Raw genomic sequence first — 15,026 nt, 5'->3', positions numbered from 1 at the left:
GTAAATCTCAAGAAACTGCTTTTAAAGTTTATATGGAAAGGCAAATGACCTAGAATAGCCAGCACAATATTGAAGAAAAATAAAGGTGAAGGACATATACTACATGATTTTAAGACTTATTGTAAGGCTTCTGTAATCCAGACTGTGGTTTTGGTGAAAAAAGAGACACACAGATCAATGAAATGAGAGAGAGAGCCCATAAATAGACCCACATAAATACAGTAAACAGATCTTTGACAAAGGAACGAAGGCAATTCAATGGAAAATGGACAGTCTTTTTGATAACTGGTGCTGGAGAAACTGCACATTACTATGCAAAAAAAAAAAAGAACCTAGATACCTTATAACTTACACAAAAATTAACTCCAAATGGATACTAGACATAAGTGCAAAATGTAAAATTATAAAACTTCTTGAAGAAAACACAGAAGAAAATCTATATAACCTTGGTTTGGTGATAAGTTTTAAACACAACACTAATAGCATGATCCATGAAAGAAAATATTGTTAAGATGGACCTTATTAAAATAAAAAACATCTGCTCTGAAAAGGACACTAACAGAATGAAAAGACAAGCCACAGACTGGGAGACAGTATGTGCAGAATACATAGCTGATAAAGGACTTGTATTCAAAACATATAAAGAACTCTTAATACTCAACAATAAGAAAACAACCCAATTAAAAAATGGGCAAAAAATTTTGAACAGACACCTCATCGAAAATACAGAGATGACAAATAAGCATGTGAAAAGATGCTCAACACCATTCGAGAACTGCAGATTAAAACAACAATGAGATACCACTTCATATGTATTACAATGTTAAAAATCCAAAAAACTGACAACACCAAATGATGACAAGGATGTGGAGCAACAGGAGCTCTTATTCATCATTGGTGGGAATGCAAAACTGTACAACCATTTTGTGACACAGTCTGGCAGTTTCTTAGAAAGCTAAAGTCTTACTAATTGATAAACCAATCATGGTCCTATGTATCCACCCAACGGATCTGAAAACTTATATCCGCACAAAAACTGACACATGAATGTTTATAGCAGCTTTATTCATAATTGCCCAATACTGGAGGAAAACAAGATGTCCTTTAATAGGTGAACGGATAAACAAACAGTGGTATACCCATGCAATGGAACATTTTTCAGCAATAAAAAGAAATGAGCTATCAAGTCACAAAAGCCATGGATGATAGGGATATATCAAAAGGATACAGGAGTCACCTGAAAAAGCTCCCAATGGCCAAAGCTGGAAAAAATTGAGCAACAAAATAAATAAAACAGGATTGAATTATAATACAATGAATATTGCTAAGTGAAAGAATTCAGTCTAAAAAAGCTACATACTCTATGATTCCAATCATATGTCATTCTGGAAAAGGTAAATCTACAGAGATAGTGAACAGATCAGTAGTTGCCAGTAGTTTGGTGTGGGGGAGGGTTGAATAGGCAACACAGGGGACTTTTTAGTTTGGTGAAAATTATTTCATATGATACGGTAATGGCGAATACAAGACATTAAACACTTGTCTATATCCATAGAACTTGAAAGCACAAAGTTCTATAAATTTGTATGCAAATTTCTAAAAATAATTTAGGAGGTTGAGAGGTCCCAAGACAGAATACAGAATGTGACTAAAGAATCTAATTGTATTACAGATGTATGAAACATTGTCATCGGGGGGAAGGCGAATAAGGTGCTAACCTAAATAACTTCGGAAATGAGTGGAGACTATGAGTCCAAAGGCAAAAGGAACTATATATAAGCACTGTACTTGGTAAAGTTGTTTCCCTTGGGGTGTGTGTTAACAATTCTAAGACCACTATACATGTATTCTGGAATTGAGCAATTAAGTAAATGGATGGCTGCAGGTGGTAGCCAGGTTTCTCACTGTTGGAGGGGGAAGTTACAGATAAACAAAGAGAGTCTAGAATGATCTATGTGGTAATGGTTTAGAGTTGGAGACATCAGCATAAACTCATGTTTAGCTTAATATGGATACAGATGGCTACACGTAGAAATATTCATCAGTAAGTATATATACACCAATTAGTATACACATATATATCTTCTCAGAGCATCAAGGAGCAATGATAGTTCAGTGGCAACAAGCACACTTAACACTTAATGCCCAATCTTGGTTTCTAATACCATTCTACAGTAAAAGGAACCATGGCTCCTTGGAGAAATGGCTGGTTCTAGGACCGGTACAGGAAATAAACAAATTGAGCGTAGAGCATCTTGTAACATCACTAAGTTAAAAAGTGCTCAAACACACATGCACACACACACATACAATGATAGGGGTATATCAAAAGGATACAGGAGTCAACTGAAAAAGCTCCCAATGGCCAAAGCTGGAAAAATTTGAGCAACAAAATAAATAAAACAGGATTGAATTATAATACAAAGTATAAAATAAATATCCATGAGCCCCAAACTGGCATAAATAAATGACTGGATACATACATGAGGAAGAAGACAAATTTCCCATACAGAAGAATTCCAAATAATATCTATAGATACTTTGCCTTTGGGGTGGGGGTGGGGTATGGAACATAACTCCCTACTCCTTAAATGTGGGCTGGACATAATAACTTTCTTCCAGAGAGTACAGTACAGAAAGGGAGGAAAAAAGAAAAGAGTAATTTTATAGTAGCAAAACTTGACAAACATTACCTCAAGCCAGGGATCAAGGTTAACTTTAAAAGTGATGTCATTCCTTTAAAAGGAACATCCCGGGAGAAAGCCATTTTGAAACCAGAACTTTGGAGCAGATGCCAGCCAAGTGCCTTCCCAGCTAAGAGAGACTTTCCGGACACCATTGGCCATCCCCAGTGAAGGTACCCTTTGTTGATGGACACATTTTGATAGAATGTACTATTGATACGATGTGATGAGAATGGCACTTTACCTCTGTTGTCTTCTTCCCCAAAACACATTAACCCAGTCTAATCATGAGAAAAACATCAGATAAATCCCAATTGGCATTCTATAAAATACCTGACCATTAATCCTCAGCACTGTCAAGAGCACCAAAACCAAGAAAAGCTTGAGAAACTGTCACAACCAAGAGGAGCATGAGGAGGCATGATTACTTGATACAATGTGGTATCCTGGATGGGCTCCTAAAACAGAAAACATATTAAAGAAAAACTGAGAAAATGTGAATAAAGTGTGGACTTTCATTCAACAGTAATGTATCAATATTGGTTCAATCGTGACAAATGTACCATGCTAATATAAGATGTTAACAATAGGAAAATTGTGTGCAAAGTATACAGGGACTCTTGTGTAAATCTAAAATTGTTCTAAAACAAAAGTTTATTTTAAAAAATTAAGTCAAGGTGTTTGTGCTGGTTTGAATGTATTATGTCCCCCCAAACACCATTATCCTTGATGTAATCTTGTGTGGGCAGATGTATCAATGTTGATGAGATTGTAATTCTTTGAGTGTTTACGTGGAAATGTGCCCCAACCAACTGTGGGTGATGACTCTGGACAATTTCCATGGAGGTGTTACCCCACCCATTTGGGGTGGGTCTAAATTAAATCACTGGAGCCATATAAATGAGCTGACAAACAGAGGGAACTCAGTGCAGCTGTGAGTGACATTTTGAAGAGGAGCTACAGCAAAAGGGACACTTTGAAGAATGCACAGAAGCTGAGAGAGTAGTTGCGGATGAGAGACAGTTTGAAGACTGCTGTTGAAAGCAGACTCTTGCTCCAGAGAAGCTAAGAGATGACAAACACCCCAAGAGCAACTAAGAGTGACATTTCTGAGGAACTGCAGCCTAGAGAGGAACGTCCTGGGAGAAAGCCATTTTGAAACCAGAACTTTGGAGCAGATGCCAGCCATGTGCTTTCCCAGCTAAGAGAGACTTTCCGGACACCATTGGCCATCCCCAGTGAAGGTACCCTTTGTTGATGGACACTTTACGGCCTTAAGACTGTAACTTTGTAACCAAATAAACCGCCTTTCATAAAAGCCAATCCACTTCTGGGTGTTTTGCATTCCGGCAGCATTAGCAAACTAGAACAGTGTTGAAAAATAAAGCTGAGATAATACCCTAGAAAGTGGACCAAGACAAAGAGATGGGAAATAGGAGAGAACAGATTAGAAAATCAAGAGAATCAATCTAATGAGGTCCAATATCCAAATGATAAGAACTCCATAAAGAAAGCATAGGGGAAAAAAGGAGGAAATTATCAAATAAAATATTCCAGAATTAAAGGATGTATTTTCCAGGTGACAAGGGCCTATTTAGAAGCCAACACAATGAAAGAAAATCCTCACTCAGCCACTGTGAAATTTCAGAATACCTCAGTGGCTTAAATGTATCCATTCCCATTTAAAACTGTAATCTGTACCCCTCACCTTTTCTTTCCCCAACACTCCTGGCCTGCCCACCCCACCTCCCTACAATCCTGCTCTCCTTTTTCTTTTTCCTAAAGCACTTATTTACTTTATGACCTTCTAATATTTTGTATAATTTATTTATTATACTTATTATTTACCATCTGGAACAACCCTTCCCAACCCCCTGAATTTAAGCTTAATAATGGCAGGCATATCATGCCATATATTAATAATGACAGGGATATCATCCATATATTAAGCACTTAAGATGTGTTTAATTCATATTTGTTGAATAAATACAAAAGCTTCCAGAGAAAAGTTAACAAGTCACATACAAAGGATTGGTTATCATATCTGGCATTAACGTCTCAATAGCAACTCTAGAAGGTAGAAGACAATGGAGCTATGCCTCCAGAATTCTGAAAGTAAATGATTTCCAAACTACAATTCTATGCTCAGTTAGCTATCAATTGTGAGGACAGAATAAAAAACATTTTTAGACATACGAGACCCCCCAAAATTTGCCTCCCATTCAGTCTTTCTCAGGACACTACTAGAGTATGTGCTCTAACTATATGGGAGCACCATAAAGAAAAAGGAAGACCCCAAATCAAGGAAACAGGCTACCCCACATAGGAGAGAGACAAACGAAATTCAGATGATTGTAAAAAGACACTCCAAGAAGATAACTGTGCAAGAACAGGCCTAGAGAGCAACTTATCCTGATGAAAGCAGGAAAAATGATTGCAGGAAACATGATGCAAAACAAATGGATTATCTGATATCTTTGAATCTAGTAAGAGGAGATTTGCATATCCTGTCTGAGTTGTTAATTAATAGATTAAATAAAATATATAAAAGGCATACAAAAACAATACATTTATAAATACACATGGAAAAGAACTAAGATAATTAGTAACTCTAGAAAAGACAAAATATTATACAAGGAAATATCACAATATACTACCTGGCTCAGCTGTATACAGTATTTATATGGTTAAAATGATTCAAACACTAAATAATGGATTTAACTAAAAATTAACATGTAACTAATTTGGAAATACAGAGGGAAGGGGAGGAGTGAGTCGTTTTAAAGGTGGGGGTTGGTATAAGAGAACTAAACTCCCATCTCTCCCATCTTCTATAAAAGGAAGTTGGTAAATAACACCTAAAACCTGGGGGGTAGGGGGAAGGGTAAGAATAGCTATATAAGTAAGCATTTTATTTTAAAAACTGGAGTTGAAAAAGAGTTGAAGAGTCACTGACTCTGGAGCAGCCTTTCTCAACAAGGGTTCTGTGAGAGAATTAAGCCTTAATGTCCCAAGGCATTTACTTTATTTAATGAATTAACTTCTCTCCTATGCATCTAAAGTATAAAGAGTTATGAACCATCCTTGGTAGAATGGAGAAAATAGTTACTCAAATTATGTTCTGTCCTCACATGAGGACTCTGATTGACAAAGGTTACTTCTGGAGAGTGGGATTCACAGGTGAGAAGGACTGGGGCAGAAGATTGTTATTTTTTCATTATAGCATTATTTGACACTTTATATATAGGTATCCCTTTGATAAACATAACCATTAAATTAAAAATAAATATGATAGACTTTCGACTGAAGAATTCATCTGTGCAAAAGGAAACAAGGAACAACCAGGAACAACTAGTAAATAATCCGGAATAACTGCAGGGGGACAAATGTGACTGTCCACTCATCATACCCCAACCTGAACTGGGAGGAATGCCTGAGATCGCAGCATAAAATCTGTAGGTAAAAACTGCAGATCCAAGCTGAGAGCCCCCTTCCCCCACAGCCTGAGCTGCAAAGCCTTGTGGTGCTAGGGAGACGCTCTCTCCCAGCAAGCGAATATAGCACAGCTGAGCTCCAACTGGGGTTTTAATTAACAAGCGTGGACTCATCGATACAAGATACAAATCCCCAACTAGCAGAGGCTTTTGGTGACGACTGACCTTGGAGAGTCGGAGGGTGGCCGTGGACTGGCCCTGAAGGGGGCTTTCTGTCCCTGTTTCAGCTCAGTGGAGAAAGCCTCAGCCATTTTCAGTTCCCAGCGCTCTGACCCAGACAAGGGTGGAGACAGCACAGGCAGAGTCTATTCAAATACTAATGACCTTGCCCTGGGTTGGGATCTTCTCTAAGAGGAAAGGGGTGGGGCCCAGCTCTACTACCCACCTTCCATTCAGAACCAGACCCCAGAGCCTGGGGGAAAACCGCCACAGGTCACACCTCCTTACACCAGTCTGGAGTTACCGGCTGACAGGCACCACCTGCTGGGTAGAAAAGTACAGTGACCTGAGGCATTACAGGGTATACCAATTTTCTAAGACACATCCTCAGGGAAACCAGATACTGAATATTTCTTCCTTCTGGGACCTGAGCCCATTCTGGTCTGGGAAAACCTGATTGGGGTAACCAAAGAAACCATGCCTAGACAACAGAAAACTACAAACTACATTAAGAAAAACAAAGTTATGACCCAAAGGAACAAACTTACACTTCAACTGAGATACAGAAATTTAAACAACTAATAACAAGTCAATTCAAAAAGTTTAGGGAAGATATGGCAAAAGAGATGAAACATACAATGAAAACACTGGGCGTACATAAAGTAGAAATTTAAAGTTTGAAAAACCAACTGGCAGAATCTATGGAAATGAAGGGCACAACACAAGAGATGAAAGACACAATGGAAACATACAACAGCAGATCTCAAGAGGCAGAAGAAAATACTCAGGAACTGGAGAACAAGGCACCTCAAAGCCTATACACAAAAGAACAGATAGAGAAAAGAATGGAAAAATATGAGCAACGTCTCTGGTAACTTAAGGACAAAATGAAAAGCAAGAATGTACATGTCATTGGTGTCCCAGAAGGAGAAGAGAAGGGAAAAGTGGCAGAAGCAATAATAGAGGAAATAATCAATGAAAACTTCCCATCTCTTATGAAAGACATAAAATTACGGATCCAAGAAGCGCAGCGTACCCCAAACAGAATAGACCTGAATAGGCCTATGCTAAGACACTTAATAATCAGATTATCAAATGTCAAAGGGAAAGAGAGAATCCTGAAAGCAGCAAGAGAAAAGCAATCCATCACATACAAAGGAAGCTTGATAAGACTATGTGTGGATTTCTCAATAGAAACTATGGAGGCAAGAAGGAAGTGGTGTGAGATATTTAAGATACTGAAAGAGAAAAACCACCAACCAAGAATCCTATATCTGGCAAAACTATCCTTCAAATATGAGGGAGAGCTTGAAATATTCTCTGACAAATAGACAATGACGTTTGTGAACAAGATACCTGCTCTACAGGAAACACTAAAGGAAGCACTCCAGACAGAAAGGAAAAGACAGGAGTGAGAGGTTTGGAAAACAATTTTGGGAGACAGTAGCACAGCAATATAAGTACACTGAACAAAGATGACTGTGAGTATGATTGAAAGAGGAAGGCTGGGACCATGTGGACACCAGAACAAAAGACAAAGGATAGACTGGGACTGTGTAACTCAGGGAAACCTAGGGTGCTCAACAATTTTAATAAAAGGTACAAATCTGTTTTTACATGAGGTAGAACAAATGAATGTCAACATTGCAAGGTGTCAAAAATAGGGTGGGATTGGGGGGAAATACAATCAATGCAAACTAGAGACTATAATTTACGGAAGCATTGTATTACGCTTCCTTTAATATAACAAAGGCAATATACCAAAGCTAAATGCACATGGGGGGGGTGGAGAATAGGGAAGGGTATAAGACTCTTGGCATTGGTGATGCTATCTGACTCTTTATTCTACTTTAGATTAATGCTATCTTTCCTTTTGTTGCTTTCTAGCTGTCAAGTTTTGTTTTTTGTTTTGTTTTTTTTCTCTCTCTCTTTCTCTTTTTTGTCTCTCTGCCTTCTTTGACTCTTCCTCCTTCTTTGTGGAAGAAATGGAGATGTCTTCATATAGATAGTGGCAATGGTGCTGAATACATAAATATGGGACTATACAGGGAACCATCAATTGTTTACTTAGGACGGAATGTATGGTGTGTGAACAAAACCATCGTAAAAGAAATGGGTTGATGAAGAAACCCTGAGGGCACTACATTGAGTGAAATAAGACAGACACATAAAGGCAAATATTGCAGGGTTTCACTGATATGAACTAATTATAATATGTAAACTCATAGACATGAAATATAAGTTACCAGGATATAGACTGAGGCTAAAGAATGGGGAGTGGTTGCTTATTATGAGCAGAATGTTCAACTAGGGTGAACTTAAACATTTGGAAATGGACAGGGGTGATGGTAGCATGTTGTGGGAATAACTAACAGTGCTGAAAGGTGTGTGAAGGTGGTGAAAAGGGTCAGCTCAGAGTCACATATATCACCAGAAGGAAAGTTGGAGGTTAAAAGATGGGAATGTATAAAACAGTGAATCTTGTGGTGGACAATGTCTGTGATTAACTACACAAATATTAGAAATCTCTCTAACAAACTAGAAGTTAATAATAGAGAGGCATATAGGGAAAAAATATAAACTATTGCAAACTATATACTACAGTTAGTAGTATTTTAACATTCTTTCATCAACAGTAACAAACGTACTATACCCAAACTATGAATCAATAACGGAGGGGGACATGGTTAGGGGTACAGAAGGATTTGAGTTTCCTTTTTTTGTCTTATTTCTTTTCTGGAGTAATGAAAATGTTCTGAAAATTGAGAAAAAAATTGTGTTGATGGATGCACAGCTGTATGATGGTACCATGGGCAACTGACTGTACACTTTGGATCTTTGGATAATTGCATGGTATGTGAACAATCTCAATAAAATATATATACATAATAAATATGATAATAAAAAACAGGAAAGGAATGTACAAAAAATAAAGCACAGAAATTGAAAGGTCTAGAAAAAGTTTCTCATGGGAAAAGGTTAGAGAATTTCTTTAATAACTCTATCTTCTATTCTCTATTCTCTAATATTAGCATTCATTCAATAACATTTAGAGAATATATCTACATTGCAACATACTACTAATCATTATGTTATTTGAAGTGCCTAGAAATATATAAAAAAAGATAGTAGCAATAATAATTTAATCCAACAATTTGTAAATGTTATAACAATGCAAATACTAATGCTGAAACCTAATAACATCAAATCTTATTATGCTGCATATGCTTACCATTTCAATCAAAATATATTATTGTGCCATTAATCTACTATGTATTGTAGAAGAAACAAAAGAAATATAAGATACACTCCATGTTCTAAAGAAGTTTATGTGTACATATGATAACCTGGTTTAGGTAATATTTTTCACTCACTTGACCATTTATGTATTCTCAGACTTACAAATTTTACAACATTTACTTTACCAGAAAAAAAAAAGGTCTTTAAAAATCTTTTCATGATTAAGGAAAGCTTTTGGTAGCAATATGGAAGATTAATCAGAAAATGGGCAGAACTAGAAAAAAATGGTAAGGAGACCTTTAAAATGGTTAAGGTGAGATGATGAGAGCCTGGGTTGAGAAAGTGCAGTGGAGATGGAGAGGAGACAGATATAAAAGTGGCTAAAGAGTGGAAAGTGTTGGAGAGTGAAAGCAAGAGAGAAAGCTAGTATTACCTCCACGTTATCATGAGTGGTAGATAGTGCTACCACTGACCATTACAGGCAATTCAAAGAGGAACAAGTCTGAACAAAAACATGAGTTCACTTTTGGATTGTTGTTTAAAGTATCTTGAGAACATCCTAAGGAAGATATCCAATAGGCAGTTGAATGTAAGGATCTAGAGTTCTGAGATAGATAAAGATTTGAGAATTGGGAGCACACAGCTATTAATGGATGAGATTACCTAGGAAGAGAATGTAGAAGAGGAGAAGAACCTGCCATCAGACAACCAACGATTTCAATTACTTTACTCAGAGTTATATGTAGTTCTTTAGAAATAAATCCAAGATATAATGTTAAATGAAAAAAAATCAAATTGCAAAATCTTATGCATAATATAAGCCCATTTTTACAAACAATTGTAAAAAAAAAAAAGAGTATTAGCAAAGGCACAAGAAAAAATATGGAGGAATGTACAGCAAACTGTTAATAACGCTATGTATCTGGGGTTGGGATCAAGCCTTTCTCATCTACATTATATATCTCTATACTTTTTTTACTTTTTTTAAACAAAGATGTGCTACTTTTGTAATTAGGAAATAAGACAGACAATTTTGTTCCTTTCCTAAAACTATATAGCATATGTCTCTACCATATAAAAAGACAATAAAAATCTATCAGAAAAACACTTGGAAACCAATATAAATGGGCAACTAATATGATCTGACACCTAGTAAGAGTATGAAAAAGTGTTCAATGCACAACCTATACTATCAAAGTAATGCAAATTAGAACATATACCATTTCTTGCCTACTAAATTGGAGAATAATTTTTTAATAAAATTATTCAATTACTCAATGATCCTTAAAAAAATGAAAGACAGAATTACCATCTGACCTGGTAATTCCATTCATAGGTATAAAACCGAAGAAACTGAAAATAAGGACTCAAACAGATACTTGTACTCCTATGTTTACTGCAGCATTGTTTACAATAGTCAAAATGTGGAAACAAACCAAGTGTCCAAGAACAGATGAATGGATAAACAAAATACCAAACATACACAAAATTAAATATAATGCAGCCATAAAAAGGAATGATGTTCTAAGACCTGCTATTACATGGGTGAACCTTGAAGACCTTATGCTGAGTGAAATAAGCAAGGCATGTAAGGAAAATATTGTCTGATTTCACTTACTTGAAATATCTCAAAATAGCATATTCAAAGAAGTCACCAGGAGACAGTGGTTAAAGGGAAGGAGAAATTGTTGCTTGATAGGCATATGATATTTATAAATTTTGAAAATTTTTAAATAAAATTAATAAAATACCTATGGTGGTAAGGATGTGGGGGGAAAAAAGCCTCTCAGAAACTGCTGATATGAAGTAAACTGGTACAATCTCTCGGGAAAACAATGTGATTATATATTATCAATAGCCTCAAAAACATTCCTAACATTGATCTAACAATTCTTTTTAGAAATTTAAGAAAATAATCCAAAAAACTGAAAATATACAAATATATTTCACCAAATCATTAATTGAAACTATCAAAACACCAACATTAGGGCACACAACGGAAAATTTATGCAAGCTGCTAAAGTAATATTTACGTCTTTTGAAAAAACAAGTGCATGCTCTATGACCTAGCAATTCTACTTCTAGAGTAACATTAGCACTCATGCACAAGAACACATTATTACAAAAAACTTCCAATGTTACAATGTTTGTAATAGTGTAAAACTGCAAATACTCTAACAGACCATCAATACAAGAATGGGTACACCGGCTTTCTCAAACTGTTATCTGAGGATCTATGGATGTACCCCAAATCCTTTTAGATGGTCTGCAAGATCCTCTCTTTTCCAAACACATATCTGTGCAAGGCTGGATTTTCTTCATATGCTTCAACCTAAACAAGATAGCACATCAAATTGAACAAAGAAGTAAATATGAGAATCTAGCTGACTACTATAAAGTCAGACATTAACGTGATTTGCAAAAATGTAAAACATTTTCTCATCAAATTTTATTTTATAAAATACAGTTTTTTTTTCACTCAAATATGTTATTTATGATAATAAATGACGGGCTTATTATTTTTAAATGAATAAATTAAAAATTTTAAATTTTCTCTAAACAGAAATTTATATTACTTTCTGAAATAAGGAGAAAACAAAATCTCTTTTGGTCCTCAAAAATTTTTAAGTGTAATGGGATCCTAAGATGAAAAATGTGAAAAATGCTGGGTTAAATAAACCATGATACTAGCATATTCTGTAACATTATCATTAAATGGGAATTTAACTTTATCTGTTATGTTTTAAATGTTCCAAGAGACTTTACTTACGTGTATCTTATGCAATCAAAAAGTAATAAAGCTATGCTTATAAAGCTCTTTCAAAACATGGGGGAAATGTTTAAAATAAAACACTATGGAGAAAAGCAGGTAATCTCATCATCTTAATTAAGAAAATGCACAGGAGGGGGAAAAAAAAGACTTGAAGGAAAAAGGCCATAATATTAAAAGCGGTTATTATCTTCAAATGACAGAATTACAGTTGATTTCCCCGTTATTCTTTATTATTGTTTTGCTGACACTAAGCATGCAGGTTAATATACAGAAGAGAAAGAAAGGAAGAAATCAGGTGAAAATTATTTATAGTTCTACTGGATCAAACCATTAAACTTCTGTCAACTCAAGAGACCGCATGCTCAAATGAATAAATGGAGGGCCTGTTTCGATCAGGAAATTTCCTGTTAGAATTTTTATACGACGAAGATTAACTTTCAAATTTATGCACTGGTTTTCACAACACAAACATCAACATGGCAATCCTTAGTCTGGAACATAATTAACAATCACGGTCGTGATTTCCTTTTTTTTTGTCTTATGCTAGCCAGGACTCAGTACTATGTTGTCAATCTTAGAATTTCCCAAAAGTACCAAAGAAAAGGTTCAGAAAAAAAAACAGCACAAGCACATTCTTTTGTCTAAAACGATGAAAAAATGCATCAGTACGGGAACGGGCATTGCGAAAGCACCGGCAGCGACGACAGATTCACTGGTAGGCACCCAGCCCTTTCAGCGCAGAAACTACCACTCTTCAGGAACGAGAGCACCGCCCTCCCCCACCCCACCCCCCAACAGGCGCAGCCCCTCCCCAGGCAGGACAGGCGACGCAGGGGGCGCTTCTCCTTCCGCCGCCGCGCAGGGGTCGCTCCACAGCAGCGCCGAGCCCTCAGGGATGCCAAGGCTGGTGCGACCCGGCAAACAGCTGCCGCGACTGCGATCCCGGCCTGGTAGGCTTTCAGGCTCCACAAGAGGGGAGGACGTTTGAGGGGGAGGGTTCCTTGGCCCCGCAAGGGGCTCGGGAGGAGAAACAGGTCAGGCACTAGACTCGGTCTCTGAAGGCAGAGGAGGGCCAGACCGGGCACCGAGGACGGCGGGTCCTGCGGTCACCCGCCCCCTCCAGGAGGGCAGCAAGGGTGAGAGGAGGCCAAGACGGCTTGTTACAGGGACTCTTACCTCCCCACACCCTGCGGAGCTCTCAGGGAACTCGGTGAGACGCCACAGGGAGGAGTGAACAGCGACACCGACCTGGATTGGGAGTGCACGACGTCGGCTCGGGGATTGTTTTCCCCGGACCAGGGGTGAGAAGCAGCGCAGGCGCAGAGGACGCTTTCCTTCGGCTCACACGCCCCCTCCCTCCGCGTCCTCGCCTCCGCCGGTCCCGAGCGCCTGCGCGCTGCGTTGCGGGGTCCGAGGTGGGGGCGCCCGGGTTCTTACCGGAAGTCCTGGGGTGACGAGGACGCCCAGAAATTCGGTTTTAGATCAGGACTCGGCTTCCCGCTAGTGTGCCCGGAGCCGGGATCTGAAGGCTAGCCGTGTCAGTGTCCGGCTTCCTCTGCCCTTCTCTGACCCTAGAAGCAACTTCCCCCGCCCCAACCTCCTCCGTTCGCGGAGCCGGCGCCGCGCTCTGGTCTGTGCCAGACACACCTGCCTGCCCCGGAGCTTACCTGGCCTGCTCCGGCTCTGCGACGCTCTTTGAAACGTAGCTTTTTAACTTCAAACTGGTTTTGCACCCTTTCCCGTAGGAAGCAATAGAAATGCTCCCAAGCCCAACCCGACCTCCAAGCCCTCCGACCAACAGGCCGTTCCCAGTGATTTATTCGCTTCCCTCTTCGTTGCTTTAGTTCTGCTTTTCAGACAGTAGCCACGAGAACAGCTGCCTCCCGTCTAAAATAAAAGCTTACTTCTCCAATGGTGAAATAAAATGTCACTCATGCAGTGTATTTTTGTGCTTGTAAATAAGGGAAGAAGAAACATCTGTGTGGGATCACAGTGTCATTGCAGAGTGGGGCGAAAGAATCCATTAGTGGCCAAAAGGTTTTATCGGCTCAGAATTCACGCTGATCTTTCAAAAATTGCAACAGTTATAATATCTCAAGAGTATTCCAGTCAAATATGATTTGTGGTGAAAGATTTGAGAATCATCATTCAAATCCTAAATCTGCCATTTATTAGGTTGTGATTTTTCAAAGATACTTAATCTCTCTAATCTTGATTTTCCTAAACTCTTAAGTGGAATTGTTTCATAGTTCACCAGTTAATTTTTTATTGATTGTGTAAAATAATGTTTATCATTTATTGAGCATTTGCTATGTGACATAAGATGCTTTGCTTTGCTTATATTATTTCATTTAATCCTAAGAATAATTCTAAAGAGTATGGTATGTGTTTCCTCTACTATGTATTATGCACTGTACATCTAGATACATAAAATGGTATGCTACCCTTAAGTAGGAAAGGCCAGTGTCAATTTTGAGCTGGTAAACTTTGGGCCACTAATGGATTCTTTCTCCCCACTCGGCAGTGATACTCTGATCCCACACAGATGTTTCTTCTTCCTTCATTTATAAGCACAAAAATACACTGCATGAGTGACATTTTATTTTTCCATTGGAAAAGTAAGCTTTTGTTTTTAGACGGGAGGCAGCTGTTCTTGTGGCTACTATTTGAAAAACA

General features: G+C 38.0%; 1 protein-coding gene across 4 annotated transcripts in view; it reads right to left on the bottom strand.

The window, feature by feature from the left end:
- Positions 1–13,911, bottom strand: part of ZFYVE16 (zinc finger FYVE-type containing 16) — a 118,081-nt gene extending 104,170 nt beyond the window's left edge. Inside the window, exons 1-2 of one of the 4 annotated variants that reach the window (XM_037801163.1) lie at positions 6,564–6,594; positions 3,018–3,142 (exon numbers count right to left, since the gene is read on the bottom strand). The gene's annotated coding sequence lies outside the window, so the exon portion shown is untranslated. Of the gene's footprint in view, positions 1–3,017; positions 3,143–6,563; positions 6,595–13,526; positions 13,666–13,787 lie in introns of those variants that run through there. The other 3 variants (XM_037801165.1, XM_037801164.1, XM_037801162.1) reach the window with 3 other exon arrangements.
- Between the last annotated feature and the right edge of the window lie 1,115 nt (positions 13,912–15,026).

The sequence above is a fragment of the Choloepus didactylus genome, chromosome 13 (genome assembly GCF_015220235.1).
Source record: "Choloepus didactylus isolate mChoDid1 chromosome 13, mChoDid1.pri, whole genome shotgun sequence".
Lineage (NCBI taxonomy): Eukaryota > Metazoa > Chordata > Mammalia > Pilosa > Megalonychidae > Choloepus > Choloepus didactylus.
The sequence above is the reverse complement of the archived record's forward strand: the minus strand, read 5'-3'. Positions and strand labels throughout refer to the sequence as shown.